The following is a 20,626-nucleotide window of genomic DNA, read 5'->3' on the forward strand; positions in this document are numbered from 1 at the left end:
GCTATACCATTCACACAAATCGAGCACTTTTTAGTGCAACTACAACTCACCACCGTCTGATGGCTTCAGCAGTCAAGTGTGGAGTTTTGCACCGAATTTTATGATTAAGTGTTAGTCTAAGCATAGTTTCGTGCGGTTCCGAGCACTCAAGGTCAAATGTGTCCCTTGTAAGTAAAAATGTCTACTAGTACGTTATCGAAGCAGAAGCCTTTGCATGGTGAAAGACTAGGATCACAATTTTGGCCGTCGGTAAGGATGTATTCCTGTCACCTTACTCCCAGAATGTTTGGCCACAAACTTTTGCAGGAAAATATTTCTGGAATTTAGACGAGTGGGAAACATGTCTTACATGAAGATGCAGCACGACGATGAGGCATGTTCAGCTGGTAAGATCACTGGCCGCGAAAAGCAAAGGTTCCATTAGAGTTTTAGTTCCGGTCGTACTTCTGCCACGTGAAAAAAGCTCGAAAGTCTATTCATAAAAAATTGATGAATCACAGGTGTTAAGGTTCACTGCTTTATTGTTAAGTGAATACGTCAGGGGATAATTATCGCAGTGGTATGAATACTGCAGGCAGCAGTGGGATAAAACTATGCTCATTTTATTTGGTCCGTGCAATCAAGAAAGCAGTTTACAGTGAATTTCAAGTTACCATGTTCACGTCGCTTTGTGTGGCTCACAGACCAACCCATTATAACCTAATGGCGAAATAAGGGCTTACAAAAGGTTGCACCCGCTTTTGGACTGGAGTGAAACCTTCTAGCAAAAGAAACTCAGTAAGACGTTCTGAAGAAGTTTTCAGATCTTGGAAATATTGCTTGCACGCGACCAGAAGAGCTACCTCGCCTGCGATACTCAGCGTGAACAGATAATACAGTCCTTAAATATTTGAGAGGTTTCGCCATCCTCATGATGAAAACGACTTAATGACCACCGAATTTCGTATTGTATCGTTGGAGGTCTTACGTTTCGTAGCCATGGACACTCCTTTGGCACGGAATGTCAGATACCCTAATTTGAGCTAAGCTTTTACTGCAGGAGATTATCACAATTTCTAGAGCATAGTCAGCTTGAGTGCATCGCAAATTGTGGCAGGCCGACAAAAGTAACAGATATTATTCGTTCACAACAAGCCCAGTTGTTTCCATAAAGGATACTTATTACTGTGGTTTTCAAATTGTACCATATCCTCCCGCCGGCCCCAATATTCATCCAACGAGTCCCCATTAGATTTCTATCTCTTCCCAGCAATTATCTAGGCTCTGATTTCCGATTCCTCAACGTTTTGAAGCAACCTGCCGACTTCTGCAAGCGAGGTATTACAGGTGCATAAAGAGACGGGAGAAGTGTGTGTTTGTAGGCGGTACGTGTGTAGAAAAGAACTGTTAATTCTGGCAAGTTTTGCAGCTCAACGGAAACTGAATCAACGAATAACCTTCCTGAACGCCCCTCAGTTGTAATTACTGTAACTGAAGTTCAATGACTCTTCCAGTACTTCTCATTCATTGCTCTCTGTGTGACATAACGATTATGACATTATACACATAAAACAGCCACAAGTCGCACACAACTTGATTTTATAGCCGGTAACACCAACGTATGCGAGCAACAATAGACAGGTAAAAGTTAGGATATTTGGCAATAATATCAGTTAATTAAGGTTAATTACTAAAAGTAAGTTTACGGCCTAGTAACTTACAGTCATTGTCGTGGTGGCTAGGTTAAAGTAGTGTTCCGTACAGAAGTTAAATACAAAGTGGTTTTCGTTGGATGTTTACTATAGAGTCACCGGTTTGGTGTATGATCTAGGCACAGTTTATTGTAGAAGCTATCTCATTTGAATGGGAAAATAAGAGATAACGATATCCGCAAACCACATACTAGCACAATGGCTCACGAAAGAAGCGTAAAAGCAGGTAAGATTGAACTATCTGTTCATTTAATAAATTTTGAGGGTTACTTTCATTTCCCGCAATTGTTTCTAGTTCTCACAGAAAATTAAAAAAAATTATCTTCTGTGTGAATTACACTTTGCTGTCCCAAATATCACCTATGATGTTCTTTTTGGATTTAAATTATACTTTCAGTTATAGGGCTTAGTTACTGGTCCTATTTTATTTTGAATCGATTTCGCTGGTACATTCTACTATATTTAGGCCCCCGATCGCAGTAAACATTTCTTAATCAAAGCTATACAAAGCGCAACGTAAAATTTTCTGTAGTTACTTTTAAAACTGATCATACGTTAATTCCATTAAAGGAGTTGGACGTACTCTATACGACCAGTTATAAAGACGTTCTTCATTCATGGAATGCCATGTGTACAGGATTACTGACACCGGTTGTTAGTTCGCATATTAGCTTACTTAGGCGAAGTGGGTGGAACATCACAAAAAACCATGTGTAATCTGTAATAATACGTATAATAATTCTGCCATGCGTGATGGAATTTAACACTAAATAATTTGACTGTCTTGGTTATATTTAATAATTCTGTTTTATACTGCATTAGGGCAGCGCCTCATGTAAGTGAAACGTTACGCACCACACCATCTGAACTGTATTATGTTACTAACGCAAGTGAACTACTGCCTTCGTCCTAAGGTTTATGTAATCCTTTATGGTTCTTACCCTATTAACAGCATATATCTAATTACTTGTTGTGCCTTCACTGCTGTTATCTAGTAAACGTGTATATTGTAGGCTCTAATTTTGGTGCAATAATTATAAACATGATGTAATATAGGCTACATATATAGCTCTTGTGTTTTGTTAAGATTTTAACACTTTGCTGGACGGAGGTTATAGGAACAATGAAATTGCTTTAGTTTAATGAAGTCAACGTATGATAAGTTTAAAAGTAATTATAGATAGAAGTCTGGAACCGCGCGACCGCTACGGTCGCAGGTTCGAATCCTGCCTCGGGCATGGATGTGTGTGATGTCCTTGGATTAGTTTGGTTCAAGTAGTTCTAAGTTCTAGGGGACTGATGACCTCAGATGTTAAGCCCCATAATGCTGAGATCCATTTGAGCCATTTTATAGATAGAAAGCCGTTCATTAAAAATCGTTTTTCGAATAATTTACTTTCACACGAGTTATAAATTGCTAAAACAGTGGGTAGACGTTAGGTACGCGGGTTCTCGACTGCTATGCATGCTGGTACTGAATGTGTTCGACGTGACTACTGTGTTTCATATTCATATGTGAACAAGCGTTTGGATCACAAGGGAAGTTCCTGCATCCTCATTGCACATGATCTGGCTACAAGAGAGGTCACAATTACACTTGTAGGTCGTGCAAAGCAATTAGAGGGTGTGATCGCAATGTTACATTATTTTTTTGTTCTGTCTCACCTTATATTCTCAGTTGTGCTATGAAAGCATTCCCTACATATAAATGTATCAATTTAATCGATGTTACAGAGCATTAATTTTCATTCTTGGTTCAAAATATTGTATGAAGTGGAGAATCTTTTCAGGGCATTTTTATGGAAGCTACATGTCTTACGCACTCTGTTTAGCTAAAATGAATCAGGAAGCTTTCAAGATTGATACTGCATTTTAACAATTATGGGAGAAGATAGGTTTACTGTATTCGGGGGACATGGTTTAATGTAACACCTGTGAGACCTTTAAATATAGGTGTAGTTGTCATCCTTAAACATATAGGGGTTGGAAAAAAACGTGGAGACACCGCGAGAAGTGTATGCTCGGACATAACTGCAGATACTGGCCAAGCCTGCTGGCTGCGCTGTTATATTTGAGCACTAAAGGCACCTCAGTACGCTGGTAATGCCAGTCGTAGTCCTAACAGTGTTCTGTGTAGTTGTGAGTGCATTATGCCGGAGGTAACTGAGTTCGAACGTGGGTAAATTGGTGCTGGTCGTATGCTGGGGGCTTCTGTAACCTGTAGGCAAAGTGTTCAGTGTTTCAAGTGGAACCAAAGCTTGTATGTATAAAGCATACAGAGAAAGCGGAAACACATTATCCGCTAAGTCACAATGATGACGAAAGTACGTATTCACAGATCGTGACAGATGCTCATTGAAGAAGATTGTGACGTAAAATAAAAGGACGACAGCTACAAACGTTCTGCAGAATTCAATGCCGCACTCGCAAAATCCGTCAGTATCAAAGCAAGGGAGCTCTATAAGCTGGGAATTGCAGGGTGAGCTGGGTCCCAAAACAAAATATCAGTGATGTAAATGCCGGTAATAGGACGAAGTGGTACCGAAGCCATAAAACCTGGACTCTTGAGCAATGAAAGAAATTCGTTTGGTCGGATGAGTCTTGTTGTACACTGTTTCCAACTTGTGGGCGAGTTTAGGTCCCAAGAGTGAAACATAGTGGGGGTTTAGTGATAGCTTGGCCAGCCATATCGTGATATTCCATGGGTTTCAGTTCGATCTAAGGTCATAACCACCGCCGAGACTTAGGTGACCATTTTGGCTGATCAGGTCAATCCCATAGTATAATCATTGTTGCCTAACGGTTACGTTGTGCTCCATGGCGACAGGACACCTGTTCAAACAGGTTGCTTCGCCCAGGACTATTTTTGGGAGCACGAGCATGAATTGTTGCATCTCCCCTGGGTACTATATTCACCAGATCTTAATACACTGCTGGCCATTAAAATTGCTACACCACAAAGATGACGTGCTACAGAGGCGAAATTTAACTGACAGTGAAACGTCCCCTTTGAACAATTTTACATGACTGTGCTTAAACTGACACACAATATTTTGTTAGCGCAACGCAATCTGACTTTCAAAATTCCCTACAAAAGAATGGCCCTGACTAACATTAAACTATACCTTTCACAAATCACTTACCTCACAAAAATCTTCGCTGCTCAAGCTACTGCAATACAGCGAGCGCCACTACTGCCAGCTAAATAAAAGATTCAAACTATGGAAGGCACTAACTACTGGTAGGGATAGTTAGCAAATGAAAGATATTACTAGAGAACAAACAATGTATTTACCTTGATATCATCATATATTAATATAGCAGTTCATGACAAATTTCAAAACTCCGCCATCTCTCTCCCCACATCCACCACTGCTGGCGTCTCACCTCCAACTGCGCAACGCTATGCGCTGTTCACAGCCAGCTGCCTAACACTACAATGGCGAGTATTACAACAATGCAAAGCAGCCACAGACTGCACACAGCACAGCCAGTGATTTTCATACAGAGGTGGCGTTACCAATAAAAAAACCTAAACAGCCTACTTACATAGCCCCCATGCTCCCCACAAAAAATTTTACAAATTGGTTTGGGCAGTGGCCAATACAGATTTGAAAAAAATTTTCATAATTACAGTAACAAAGATATCAAATGCACACACTTATTGATACAATGTTGGTCAAAAGCAAAAATTTTCTCACAGTCCATAAAGACAGTCCTCATCATTCGTCACAGTAAAATTGCAGTGTTTTTCTCAAAGTCTGAGCAGTAAAAGAAAATGCACACAGAAGTAGTGGATTTCCATGCAGTCTTGAAGAAGTAGTGTTGTCCTTCCAATGGAAAGACAGTGCTGACTCTCGACATGCAGACAGGTAATGCGCCACAACAGAGCAAACCCACAGCAGAGTCAGTCGAATTTTTGAAGAGTATTGGTAGGTAGGTCATCACAGAGCAGACCCACTGTAGTCCTGGTAGAGATTACGGTATTGGTGGGCCACCAGAGGTGCAGACCCACTCCAGTCCTTGTAGAAATAATGGTATTGATGGATCATCAAAGATGTAGACCCACTGAGATTGTGTGTCAGTTTAAGCACAGTCATGTAAAATTGTTCAAAGGGGACGTTTCATCATTATGATGCTATGTTTTACTCGGTCTTGTGTGGCTTGAGACCAATATGCTTAGAGGAAGGCATGGTAAAACTCTCCTTCACTGTGGCAATCGTGAATTACAGCTGGTTCATTCTCCAAGTAGCCACACATAAATTCTAATCTGTGTTCTAACGACCAGTTGGGAGGAAAAAAATGCGAGAATTGATGGAGCCATGCTTGTGGATGAATGTCGTTGCCAGAATTCTTAAATGTTTTGAATTTACGTGTAGTAATGAACAGCTTATAGTCAAAGTCATTATGTCGGCGAGCCGCATATCGGTCATTGTTAGGTCGTGTCGGCCGTTCCATCTCAAAATTCGGTGCACATTGCCAATTTCTTTCATAACTTCCGAAATGCCCTGTGTTATTATTTTGTGACTGTTCCGTATTTCTGTGTCCCTCTTCCCGTATTGGGGCGCGAGTATCCTCTGAAATACGTAATTCTTGTATTACCTGTGTCAGCTGATCTTGTACTTCCCGGATTTCTCTTTTGTACTGTGTATTGATTTGATTTTGATTCTGTTTGAATTTTCTAATTTGTTCATACTCTTCTGTGTCAGTGAAGGCTACAGGTCTTGTGTCATTCAGATCATCATCTACCTTTGTAGATAAGTTAGTGACCTGATCCGAAAGTTCGGCTACTTTCTCCGATAGTGAACACATTCCCTCAGTGTGTTTTTCTGAACCAAGTTTCAGAGAGTCCATTTGTGTTGAAATCGAATCTACTGTGTCCTTTAAGTTTTCCTGAGTTTTTGCAAGTTGCGTAACCGAATCGGTAGATGCAACTGAGTCAATTTTAGCGCACAAGGTCTCATGATTTTCATGAACAATGGTTTGCAGTTCTTTTATGGCTGCTTCGTGATTCTGTAATGCATTTTCATGCCGCGAAAAAATAGGTTGAAAATGCTCACAAATTTGTGTTTTTACGTCATTGCAGACTTTTTGACATTTCGATTCAATGTTATGTAACTCAGTAGTTAAATCTTCACGTGTTTGTTCAAGTGTGATGTCTAACTTTTGAAGATTTTGTTCCATTGTGTCTAACTGTTGCTGTGTTTGTCTCTGGTGTTGTTCCATTGTGTCTAACTTTTTAAGATTTTGTTCCACTGTGTCTAACTTTTTAAGATTTTGTCCCATTTGTCTCTGATTTTGTTCCATTTGTTGCATTAATTGCAATAATAATGTATTAGTGTCTGGAATCTGTTTCTCTACGCTTTTCGGCAGTGCATTTGCACCGGCAACATTCACATTTTGACAAGCAGAAAATGTGTATTGACTTATTTGAGAAAACGGTGATGACCCAAAACCTGAATCTACTGTATTTGCGAAATTGTGTCCTGTCATTTCGGATTCCTGAGGCGAGCTGTTGCCGACCGATCGATCGATAATGCTTCCCTGTTCACTACCTGTTTCACTGTCTACACCATTGTTTGCAACCCGCTCCATTTCCCTATGCACAATTACCAAATTACTACTTTCAACATCAGTTAATTCATTACTCGGTGGCGCTAACACACTGCTTTCATTTTCACTGTCATTTCTCAGTTTACTTTGGAGCCTAGTATTACGTTTTTCACACGCCATTATTGTCACAGTATTTCACACGACAACACAGAAAAACACAATTTGAAGATCAAAAATAAGAGAACACATTAACATAGCACTGAAAATAATATCTAGTTAATTGCAGCTGCGAAATACTTGGTGCAAATCTACATGCATGCCACAACTGTTTTACTGTACAACAATGAAAGGCTGCAACTACAAAGGAGATTCTCTTTACAATTACGCGCTAGCAATAAACAAAATCTACACTAATTACACAAACTACAAGAAAAAATCAGAAGATTCCAGTGAGGTAGGAAGGAGATGCTGTGATACGCAAATGATGAGCTTTTCAGAGCATTCACAAGGTTGGCGCCGGTGGTGACACCTACAACGTGATGACATGAGGAAAGTTTCCAACCGGTTTCTCATACACAAACAGCACTTGACCGGCGTTGCCTGGTGAAACGTTGTTCTGATGCCTTGTGTAAAGAGGAGAAATGCGAACCATCAGGTTTCCGACTTTGGTAAGGGTCGGATTATAGCCTATCGCGATTGCGTTTTATCGTATCGCGACATTGCAGCTCGCGTTGGTCGAGATCCAACGACTGTCAGCAGAACATGGACTCGTTGGGTTCATGAGGGTAATACGGAACGCCGTGCTCGATCCCAACGGCCTCGTATCACTAGCAGTCGAGATGACAGGCATCTTATCCGCATGGCTGTAACGGATCGTGCAGCCACGTCTCGATCCCCGAGTCAACTGCCGGCCGGAGTGGCCGAGCGGTTCTAGGCGCTACAGTCTGGAACCGCGCGACCGCTACGGTCGCAGGTTCGAATCCTGCCTCGGGCATGGATGTGTGTGACGTCGTTAGGTTAGTTAGGTTTAAGTAGTTCTAAGTTCTAGGGGACTGATGACCTCAGACGTTAAGTCCCATAGTGCTGAGAGCCTTTTGAGCCGAGTCAACTGATGGGAACGTTTGCAAGACAACAACCATCTGCACGAACAGTTCGACGACGTTTGCAGCAGCCTGGAGTATCAGCTCAGAGACCATGGCTGGGGTTACCGTTGACGCTGCATCATAGTGAGGAGCGCCTGCGATGGTATACTCATCGACGAAACTGGGTGCACGAATGGCAAAATGTCATATTTTCGGATGAGGCCTGGTTCTGTATACAGCATCATGATGGTCGCATCCGTGTTTGGCGACATCGCGGTGAACGCACATTGAAGCGTGTATTCGTCATCACCATACTGGCGTATCACCCGGCGTGATGGTATGGGGTGCCATTGGTTACACGTCTCTGTCACTTCTTGTTCGCATTGACGGCACATTGAAGAGTGGATGTTACATTTCAGATGTGTTACGACCCGTGGCTCTACCCTTCATTCGATCCCTGCGGAACCCTACATTTCAGCAGGATAATGCACGACCGCATGTTGCAGGTCCTGTACGGGCCTTTCTGGATACATAAAATGTTCGTCTCCAGATCTCTCACCAATTGAAAACGTCTGGTCAATGATGGCCGAGCAACTGCCTCGTCACAATACGCCGGTCACAACTCTTGATGAACTGTGGTATCGTGTTGAAGCTGCATGGGCAGCTGTACCTGTATACGCCATCCAAGCTCTGTTTGACTCAATGTCCAGGAGTGTCAAGGCCGTTATTACAGCCAGATGTGGTTGTTCTGGGTACTGATTTCTCAGGATCTGTGCACTCAAATTGCGTGAAAATGTAATCACATGTCAGTTCTAGTATATTTGACCAATGAATACCCATTTATCATCTGCATTTCTTCTTGGTGTGGCAATATTAATGGCCAGTAGTGTACTATTTAGCGTTTGTGGTCTAGTTTAGGTACAAGGATGTGTGATCGTTACCCACCTCCATCATCGATACCTGCACTTGCCACTATTTTACGAGAAGCATGGTGTAACATACACTCGAAAACCATACCCGTTTCTAGACGACTGGAAGCCGTTTTGAATGCCAATGGTTTCCCTACGCCGTGTTAGGCATAGTATCGTGGTGTGTTTCTGATGTTTCCACTTTTCTTTTGTCCACCCTATGTAAAAGAAAACCGCAAGCGACTGAGACGGGTTAATTCCCGGCGCTGTGCCAGAACAGAGCGGTCCTAGAAGGCGGCGGCTGTTCTGCAGCTGTTGCGCTTATCGCGGGCCGTCCGGCAGTCCCCGGCGGCCTAAAGTGGCCATCCGGCCGTTCAGCTCCGTCCCGTCCCGTCCTACTCACCCCCGCTCCCCGCCGTAATCCACGCAGTGCCGGCCGCAGATAACCCGACTGCTGCGGAGAGCCCAGACCATCTGCGAAGGAGAGCCGCGTATTTCGTCACTGTCCCTTGAAATGCATGCAAACCATCACTCACAGCAGTGCTGTTGGTTGCAGGGCATACGATATTGGTGATTATACACTACTGGCCATTAAAATTGCTACACCAAAAAGAAATGCAGATGATAAACGGGTATTCATTGGACAAATGTATTATACTAGAACTGACGCGTGATTACATTTTCACGCAATTTGGGTGCATAGATCCTGAAAAACCAGTACCCAGAACAACCACCTGTGGCCATAATAACGGCCTTGATGCGCCTGGGCATAGAGCTTGGATGGTGTGTACAGGTACAGCTGCCCATGCAGCTTCAACGCGATACCACAGTCCATCAAGAGTAGTGACTGGCGTACTGTGACGAGCCAGTTGCACGGCCACCATTCACCAGCAGTTTTCAATCGGTGAGAGATCTGGAGAATGTGTTGGCCAGGGCAGCAGTCGAACATTTTCTGTATCCAGAAAGGCCCGTACAGGACCTGCAACATGCGGTCGTGCATTATCCCGCTGAAATGTAGGGTTTCACAGGTATCGAATGAAGGGTAGAGCCACGGGTCGTAACACATCTGAAATGTAACGTCCACTCTTCAATGTGCCGTCAATGCGAACAAGAGGTGACCGAGACGTGTAACCAATGGCACCCCATACTATCACGCAAGGTGATACGCCAGTATGGCGATGACGAATACACGCTTCCAATGTGCGTTCACCGCGATGTCGCCAAACACGGATGCGACCATCATGATGCTTTAAACAGAACCTTGGATTCATCCGAAAAAATGACTTTTTGCCATTCTTGCACCCAGGTTCGTCGTTGAGTACACCATCGCAGGCGCTCCTGTCTGTGATGCAGCGTCAAGGGTAACCGCCGCCATGGTCTCCGAGCTGATAGTCCATGCTGCCGCAAACGTCGTCGAACTGTTCGTGCAGACGTTTGTTGTCTTGCAAACGTCCCCATATGATGACCCAAGGATAGAGACGTGGCTGCACGATCCATTACAGCCATGTGGATACGATGCCTGTCATCTCGACTGTTAGTGAAAAAGAGGCCGTTGGGATCCATCACGGCGTTCCGTATTACCCTCCTGAATCCACCGATTCCATATTCCGCTAACAGTTATTGGATCTAGACCAACGCGAGCAGCAATGTCGCGATACGATAAACCGCAATCGCTATAGGCTACAATCCGACCTTTATCAAAGTCGGAAACGTGATGGTACGCATTTCTCCTCCTTACACGAGGCAACACAACAACGTTTCGCTAGGCAACACCGGTCAACTTCTGTTTGTGTATGAGAAATCGGTTGGAAACTTTCTCACGTCTTTCTCATGTCAGCACGTTGTAGCTGTCGCCACCGGCGCCAACCTTGTGTGAATGCTGTGAAAAGCTAATCATTTGCATATCACAGCATCTTCTTCCTGTCGGTTAAATTTCACGTCTGTAGTACGTCATCTGCGTAGTGTAGCAAGTTTAATGGCCAGTAGTGTAATTTTTATACGCTGATTAGCCGAATCCTTATGACCACTTGATTGTACCACTTATAATACCCGTATTCTTACTGATATTTCTCGTGTCGGGAAGTGAGAAGGAGAGATTTCTTTTGTGTGGTAAAAAACGTTCTAAAGCCAAGATAGCATAAATATTTCTCCTGCCTGCATGCTGTTCATTTTTGGAACACAACGTACGACCGCCTTAGATGTGATGACATTCTGCAGGACCAGAACATCATTTTGCAGGACAATGCTCAAGCACGTACAGTGCAAACTGTTACTGATGGGGATGCTAAGTGCTATACCACCTACTGCACTCCCCTGACTTAAGCCCTCGTGAGTCCAACTCCATTTCTAAATTGAAGGAAACATTTCACGGTATTAGCTTCAGAACTGCTACAAACTCGTCAGGATGCTCGAACTGTCAACACAACTGGCACTGCTAAGACTATCCTACGACTTCCACATCGCTGGCAACGGGCTATACACAATGTTGGTGACTACTTTCAAGGTCACTAAAACTTTGATACACGTATCTATTTTGTAGCAGCTGTAAATAAATAGTTGCCACTATTGAAGTTCCAACCCTCGTATTTTGTTCCACTCCGGGATCCCTAGACCTTTCACATTGAGTGTCCCTATGTATGCTCGATATGGAATTCTGCATCTTGTCAGAAGCGTATATGAAGGCGCAAAAATAATCATACATAAGCACTTCAAAACATACAATGTAATACTACGTCAAGGTGTCAGACAGGGATGCTGCAGCTCATACCGACGCTTCTTAACACTTCACATTATGCCGCAAAATTCAACATCTACATGGAAATATAAACAAAACTTTATTTAAAAAATTATAAAAGCAAAAAAAGTAAAGTCGTGTAAAACAATGATGATTCCTGTGCTACTTTCTGGCAGGAAATCCTGGACTGAGGTAAAAAGAGGTAAAATTAACATTCAGTCAGCATCAGTGAAAGACTGCTCACCGTATAAAGGTGACATCCGTGTAGGATTGGGGATTTATAATTTAAATGAGAAGATTGAAGAATACAGAGAAGAATGATGACAACATCTCAAATGGTTCAAATGACTCTGAGCACTATGGGACTTAACTGCTGAGGTCATCAGTCCCGTAGAACTTAGAACTACTTAAAGCTAACTAACCTAAGGACGTCACACACATCCATGCCCGAGGCAGGATTAGAACCTGCGAGGAAGAAGAGAGAACGCATAAGCCTTTGAGTGCAGACGAAGAAGAGCAAGATGTGTTACAAAAACGGCTACCAAGCACAGATACAAGACGTTTCTGTTTCACACATTTTATTTCTCCTTGCCGTTCCCCTTTTTCGAACTTCTCTTCATCATCAGATGGCTGTATTACAAGTTCAACTGTTAATCAGGTGGTGGGTGTCCTGCATACCATGGTGTGCTATAGTGAAAATATTTCAACTGCTAAATATTCGCAAACGAAATGAAGACAGATTAAAGTTGGCATAACAGCTGTATAGCACAAGACTTACAGAGAAGACCTTGTAACTCCTTTGACGGCTTGCATTTTAACGGTTTTCCGTGGCACACGCAAAATTATGATGATCAAAGTATCCTAGGGTTACAAAGACACTCTCGAAATCACAGAGTAAAAGGCTGATCACCATTAGCAGTTCTACATTGAACAATCTCATCTCGTATTATCTTCACGTATTCTACACGTACTGATAGCTTACAGAGATACTACAAACCAATGACATACATTGTTTACGTGGGTAGTTTGAAAAGTTCTCGGAACGAAATAGAAAGAAAAGACCCTCATGTGCGAAGTACTTTTAGTTTTCGCCGTGGCCTCCATGTACATCAATGCACTTGGTCCAGCAATGTTCCAATGCTTTGACCCAGTCTCGAAAATCAGGTCCTTCCAGACGTGGAAAATATCCGTCAACTTCATTTGTCAGTTCTTCGTGCGAAGAGAAACTCTGTATACCGACGAAAATTTTGAGTTTCGGCAAGAGATGGACGTCTGGTGGAACCAGCTCATGGAGTATGGCGAGTGTGGTGTGGCAACAATTCGTATGTTAGTTCATGTATTTTTACCATGGCAACGAATTGTGTGAGAGCACGTTGTATTGATGGAAGAAGACGTGTACTTATGTGCCAAAACTAGCCTTTTTTGGTTATCTTTTGCTGTAGCTGTTCCAGAAGGTTGACATAGTATTATCTCGGTATTATTTGACTGGTGGAAGTTAATCTATCAGCAGAATCCCTTTCGCATCCCAGAAAACTGATACCATCGCCGCATCTCCAACAATTTTATGACAGTTCTCCAAAGACAATACCCACAAAAGATTACATTCATCACATACTCCATAAGAATATCTCACCTGAATATATAATTAAGCTCTCTAAAATAAATATTTGGCGGAACTTTCTGACAAACTATTGAAATCTCAACTTCTAACGTCGACACCAAATAAAGAACGAATAGAAGGAGAATTCATCAGAAAAGAAAAGCTTGCTACTAAGACACACATACCTAACAAAGAAAAGAGCATGTTGTAGAAACAAAACGATATAAGCTAGACTTCACTCCATCAATACAAAAAAGGAAGAAAACATCCACTTGGTTATTCTTCAGAGACACATCGTGAGAGTAGCAGAGACATAGATACGAACTTACTATTTGGCGAAGAAGTATCCGAAGAAAAAGAGTAAGAAGAAGAAGAAGAAGAAGAACCCGAGACTTCAAAGAAGAGTCAGAGAACCTAACTAAGCACACTACTTACTAGGTACCTAGATAACTTGTCTCAGTAACTGAACTCTTTTAGGTTACTCTACTAATCCTCCTTTCGAATGTATTATTGATGTAGAAGTATTTTTAAGCATTACGTTCCGTTTTACGAAACATTTCAGTTCAATTTTGTGCTGGTTAACAATATTACAAAGGGTTTTCATTGTGTAGTCATCCATTTTTATCCACGTTTATCTCAAATGGGACAAAGATCCACACTGCTGAGCTTTACCCATTTTATGAGGCAAAACCTCGCAATTTTCGTTTTAGCTAACTTACAAATTTATCTGTAATTAACATTCAGACAGAGCTGGAATTTGGATGGGTTACAGGTAAAAACCCATCGTATGAGTTCAATTGGAAATCGCGGGAAAGTCTACCCCTTATTTAACATAATATTAGAAAAACTGAAAATTGTGGGTCTTTATCTCTACCTACACTATGTTTCATAAAAAAAAACACTAACAACGTCATATTTTTGTGGATGTATCCGATAGCCTGTTCAGAAAATGTTACTCATAGCTCATAAACGTAAAATACTATTCTTCTGTGCAGCTTACGTGTTCGGAAAGAACAGACATAACCTACTGAGCACCTCAGATTGTTTACCATCACTGACGTGTATTTGGAACACTTTGATTCGCGAGGAAAGCAGTCTTGCTGCCAGGGCAAACCATTGTTTGTGATATTAGCCGGAGAACTGTTCTGTTAGTCTTTGGCGAACTCAGGCGGAGAGAGTGAGGTTAATCTGCGTTAATGAACTTCTATAATGTACCAACAAACTATTAAGTAGGCCTCAGTAAGCAAGCGGTGTGTGTTACCACAGCAGTGGACTTCACAAGTAGTCTGCCCACAATAGATTTAAAAATCACATGGTTATTTCTACTGTGAGTTTGTTTTGTTTCCAAAACGTAACTTGAGGCTACTCAGAATCAATCTTCAGAATCAAATGTTGCTATTAATGCCAGGACAATAGATGAATCTTAGTTTTTAAGTCACGGTATAGTTAACTTGTTGCCAGAAGGAACAGTGGAAGCGAAAAATTGTAGGGGGCAGGCAAATATTAGAATTTGCAAAACAGTATACGAAAGATGTACGCTTTCGTTACTTGAAGATGAAAGGATCAGCACAAGATAGGATAGAAATGAAAGACAGTATCATACCAGTCGAAACAGCGAAAGAAAAGTTTAGTAATAACGAAGATGTGTGTTTATCGATTGTGAAAATACGTTCGACCGGGGTAATCTGAAAATGCTATGAGAGTCACTAAAGAAAATGGGATTTCCAAATATCTGTTTACGACAATTTAGTCATTACACAAAAATAGTAAAATAAGGATCCGTACTGTAAGTAATGAGACAAAAGCTACTGTTATTAATCAAGGATGATGTCTGGCTTCACACGCACCATTTTCAATGTTTATATCGACGATATGATTCACAAGTGATGAATGTGCTAAACGACAAGTTTAATTTCATAACGTTGTTATTTGCTGAAAATGAACTTATAACAGAATAATCTGAAGAAAAGGTTCAAATTGCAGTATATAAGTTGTTTCAAATTGCGAGCTCTACTAAATACAGAATGAGAACATCGACAGATAAAAAAAAAGTGATGGCGTTTCAGGGGAGGACTCATAAGAGCAAAAATTGTAATAGACAGATAAATAATTGAAAAAATAAGAGAATTTAAACATATAGGATGCAATTTTGAAAGCCTGAAGTCAGATGAAGTTGAGCTAAAACTGGCCATCATTTTCTTATGCGTGGGCCCATATAATCTCAATAAATTTGAAGAACTACATTTTTCTACTAGACTGGGTATAAAATTTTTTATTTGTTTTTTACACTACTATTTCCGGGCACTGCCCATTTTCAGGTGTGTCTCTAGTAACGCGATGTAGCTACGTATGCTACTAGAGACACATTTAAGAAAGGGCAGTGCCCGAAACCGGTAGTGTGAAAAAGAAATAAAAAAGTTTTATACGCAGTATGGTAGAAAAATGTCATTCAAAAACTGATCATATTGAGACATTTCTATGGAACTATACAACGTAAATTAAAATATAATGTACGGAAAGAAACGTTAATTAAACTTAGCAAAAATCAATGCCTTGTCTTTGCTGACGTGTGGTAGTGAATGTTGGATTCCAGTAACTGATTGATTGTGACGAATCGAATCGTCAGCAACGATGTTCCTCCGCTTCGTAGAGGGGCTATAAAAAAAAAGACCTAATCCTTGAAGACTGTGCTGCTGCTGCTGCTGCTAATGATGATGGTAGCAGAATTTATTTCACTTCGTCTACTTCATTTTTCCCAGTACTGATGGTAAATTTCTCACTAATCACATTTGCGCTATTCCCTATTACTTTCATATTTCTTGAGTTTACTTTCAGTCTATACCTTTGTGCTCACTCAATTCAGCAGGTTCTGCTATTGTTCTTCACTTTCACAGAGGATAGCAGTGTAATGATAGAATCTTATTATTGTATACTTCCCCCTGAATTTGAATCCTACTACTGAACTTTTCGTTAATCTGTGTCATCGTTTCTTCAATGTATAGACGGAACAGTAGGGGTAAAAGACCGCATCCCTGTCTTACATCTTTCCTAGCAGTTCTTTCTTGGTCTTCCATTCCTATCTTTATAGCATACAAATTCTATAGATTTACATACGTCAGGGAAATCTGAGACAAACAATACCGTGAATAAAGTATTTTGAATTACTTATGTATCAAACTCCAATAAATGCGCGAGCTCTCAAAAGTATCTGACGAATGGATTGAAGATAAATGTCGAAATTTCGTAATTTTATCCAAAATTTGTGCATAGTGTAAGGATTACATAAGAAAGCAAGAAGTCTGTAGCGAAATGGGTAGTGGTCAAAACTTCTTTTTATCTCTTGACAAAAGTTCATCATAGTGACATGCTTTCATAAGAGAACATTTTCTTCAATTCCATATGCAATGATTCATTCGGTTTCCCGCGTTATTTTTCTAACCCTTTATGCGAAGACCATCACCATCTGTTTTGAAGACAGGTATGCTAGATTTTTAAATAGTATTTCTCTCGGATATAGACAGCTTATTTAAAATCGTCACCGGAGCCATAAAGCCCGGGAACTGTCTAGCATGTACGTGAAGAGGAACATTTGGTATCAACAAATCGTACCGCACGTGAATCGGTATAGGAATATTTCACTTCTTAGAGTTTCAGGCTGTTACATGTTACGTACTCTGCATCCATACCACCAAAATTAGTTGGGCAATATTCAGAAAGCTGGGGTGTAAACATCTTTGACGAGTGTGCATTTTAAGTGCATTGAGTCGATACCCCCATGAGAATTCTGTATAATGAGCACGAAGTGATCAACAATCAGTCTTTCGCTTTATACTCCAGTGTGAAGTTATGAAAATAAGAGAATGTGGAAGACTCAAATTGTGAATCAGCTTTCAAGGAATGTTCGGATAAGTAATATCAGTAAACCCTCCACCACAAGGAATCTAACATGTTTACATGGGAGACAGCTTCAAAAGTCTGTTTGGTTACACGAGTTACGCAACCTCAAGACTTTTGCAGTTTTTAATGCTGACTTATTGTGCTAATCCTCCATCGTAACACTATACCTCTTAATGAGTAGATTATAACACCGTTTCGGATTTTTATATTAGTTCAATAATATAGTGAAAATCAAATTTTTTGTCGCTGGGAGCCTTTAGATAGCCAACCGTCAGCTAAGATAAGGTAGCTCTTTATTAATATAGATACTAAGACTGCTGCCTGCGAAAGTCACGGAAAATGCTTCGGTGTGGTCTCTTGAATATGACTTTGTTATCACAAGAAGTTTTGTAATGGTATGTCACATTATCAGGAAAAAAAATACGCATAATAACACTGGGACGTATCGAATGTGGGATATACAGGGTGAGTCAGGAGGAAAGGTACATGCTTTGTGCGGCGATAGTTTCAGTGATTCTGAATAAAAAAAATTCTATGGACATACGTTGTGTTCTGAGTGGCTTCCGAGACAGAACGTATTTAATATGACTTTAGTACGTTTCCCTTGAATAACTCGTAAACCACACCTTCCAGGGAGAACGTGTCGCAGTGTAAAATTAAACTACATTACATTTCCTGTCCATATTTTCTCTAGGATTAATAGTTTTCGCGAAGGGAGCGCGAGAGTATTGAAAATTTCGTGTTGTAGCCTAGGTAGCTTTTGTAGGCCAAAGTAGATTCGTGACTTGATAAATCACAAGTGTCCTCTACGAAACTGTTCACCTCGACTTCCTCTAGACTATTGTGATACGTTTGAAACACTGACAGTGTTTGAATACTACAGAAAATAAATAAGAATGTACATTCAATGTATTCTATCTCGGAAACAGTTTGTAATAGGACATATGTCGATATGTAGTTTTATGACCAGAATAGCTACAACCCCTCTCCGCGTGTACCTTTACTCTTGGCTCACCCTGTACATACAGGTGCAACGGATATAAGTGCAGATATTTTTGTATGTAATGCCTTAACATGTACACATGTTCCTGTTGGAACCACAATAACTGTCCATTATCCAGTGGTACTTCTTCTAGAAGAACAGGTAGAATTTTAGTAAGTTAATGTGGATACGTATTTTTTAATATCTCTCATTATATATTAACATCTCTAATTATATATTAATATCTCCAATTATTTAATATCAATAGTCCATAACGGAATTTCCTATGGTGCAGCGCTGTACGTTTACGCTTCACGTTGGCTGTTGTTGTGCCTGACGAAACCAGTGCTGATTTTTCGCTGTCTAATGGTGCATATTACGTTAATTTACTCTACCGTGGTTCGTAAATGTTGCTTCGTCCGTAAAGAGCACACGTTGGAAAACCGCAGTGTCATCTCTGAGGCGCTGCAGAGCAAATCTATAGAATACTATACGACATTCGAAATTACGTGTTTCGAGTGCTTCATCTTGTGAAATATGATAAGGGTTCAGAATGAGATTTTCACTCTGCAGCGGAGTGTGCGCTGATATGAAACTTCCTAGCAGAGAGCTTCTGTAAAGTTTGGAAGGTAGAAGACGAGGTACTGGCGGAAGTAAAGCTGTGAGGACGGGGCGTGAGTCGTCCTTGGGTAGCTCATTTGGTAGAGCACTTGCCCGCGAAAGGCAAAGTCCCGATTTAGAGTCTCGTTCCAGCGCACAGTTTTAATCTGCTAGGAAGTTTCATGATAAGGGTTGAATTTCTATCGATGCAAGGCGCGAATGACACTCGTCTGTTTTATCATACATTCCTTGGCAGTAATTCTCGTGTGACTGTGCTCTTAACGAAAGTATGTTATTCTGTTTTAAAAACTCAGACTTCTTTCGCATCTCGATCGATGCAATAATTAAGAATACCTACCACATACCAAAATACGTGCCCCTTATTAAGGTATTAGCATTTGCCGGAAACCTCGTTTTGATATATGGAGTCGTTTCTGAAATAAAAGGATGTTATATCTTACGTGACTCACGCCTGTCTCTGCTACGAGTTTCCTTGCGCATTTCCTTTGTGTTTTAGCAGATATCTGTAATTTCCTTTTTGCGTTGTGTTACTAGAGTCAACCCAAACAAACAGGCTCACCAAGTCTTTCTGTATCGACGGAAAGCGTAGATTTGTTTCCCGTTGTAAACTAAATGATTTTTAAATCGAAATTTTCGTGCCTATTGGGTAGAGCGGTCCTAGTTTATCCTGACGCGATATTCGTTTCATAGATGTGTATTAAACAGCACAGTAAAACTTGAAGAACAAGTGGTACTCAACAGCGACAGCTCTGCCCTGGCCCGCAGTGTCTGCTACCACCAAGCATGCAGCAATACTAGGGGTTGAGGAAGAACTGGTTCTGAAATCGGTTGTGCCACTTCAAAGGAACCACTCCGACGTTAATCTTAAGCGATTTAGGCAAATCACAGAAAACCTAAATCTAGATGTCCAGCTGGAGATTCGAACTACCACCTCACTCAATACGCCACTGTCAAGGCATAATACTAGGAAACCAACAAAACCTCAACTGACGAGGGATTCCAAGCATCTATCGTGGTCTTTCTGAAGGAATCTTGACATCAGTATAAAACACTAATGCATTTCGACGTGATAGACTGGATGGGGAATATACACTCATGCTCATAAATTAAGAATAATGCTGGTTGTGGTGAAACAACGCTCTGGTGGGCAGTTTGCGGGCTTAAATCACCTCGGAGTATGACCATTCGGTGCATTTGATCTGTTGTCGTCGCACGGTGGAACTGGCAGCAATCCACATACGCAGAGGTGTGTTGGTGCATGTCAGAGTACGGTGCAGCGAGAAAGTGTGCAGATGTTTTCAGACCTGCTAATGATGACTGTGGCTCAAAGAACACATATTGATGACGTTATGAGGGGTAGAATACTCGGGCGACTGGAGGCTGGTCAAACACAGCAGGTCGTACGTAGCACGGGCCCTCCGTGTGCCACAAAGTGTGATGTCACGATTATGGCAACGATTCCAGCACACAGGAAACGTGTCCTGGCGCTACAGTACGGGACGTCCACAGTGTACAACACCACCGATATCTCACCATCTGTGCCCGCAGACGGCCAAGG

Source organism: Schistocerca serialis, chromosome 6 (genome assembly GCF_023864345.2).
Source record: "Schistocerca serialis cubense isolate TAMUIC-IGC-003099 chromosome 6, iqSchSeri2.2, whole genome shotgun sequence".
Lineage (NCBI taxonomy): Eukaryota > Metazoa > Arthropoda > Insecta > Orthoptera > Acrididae > Schistocerca > Schistocerca serialis.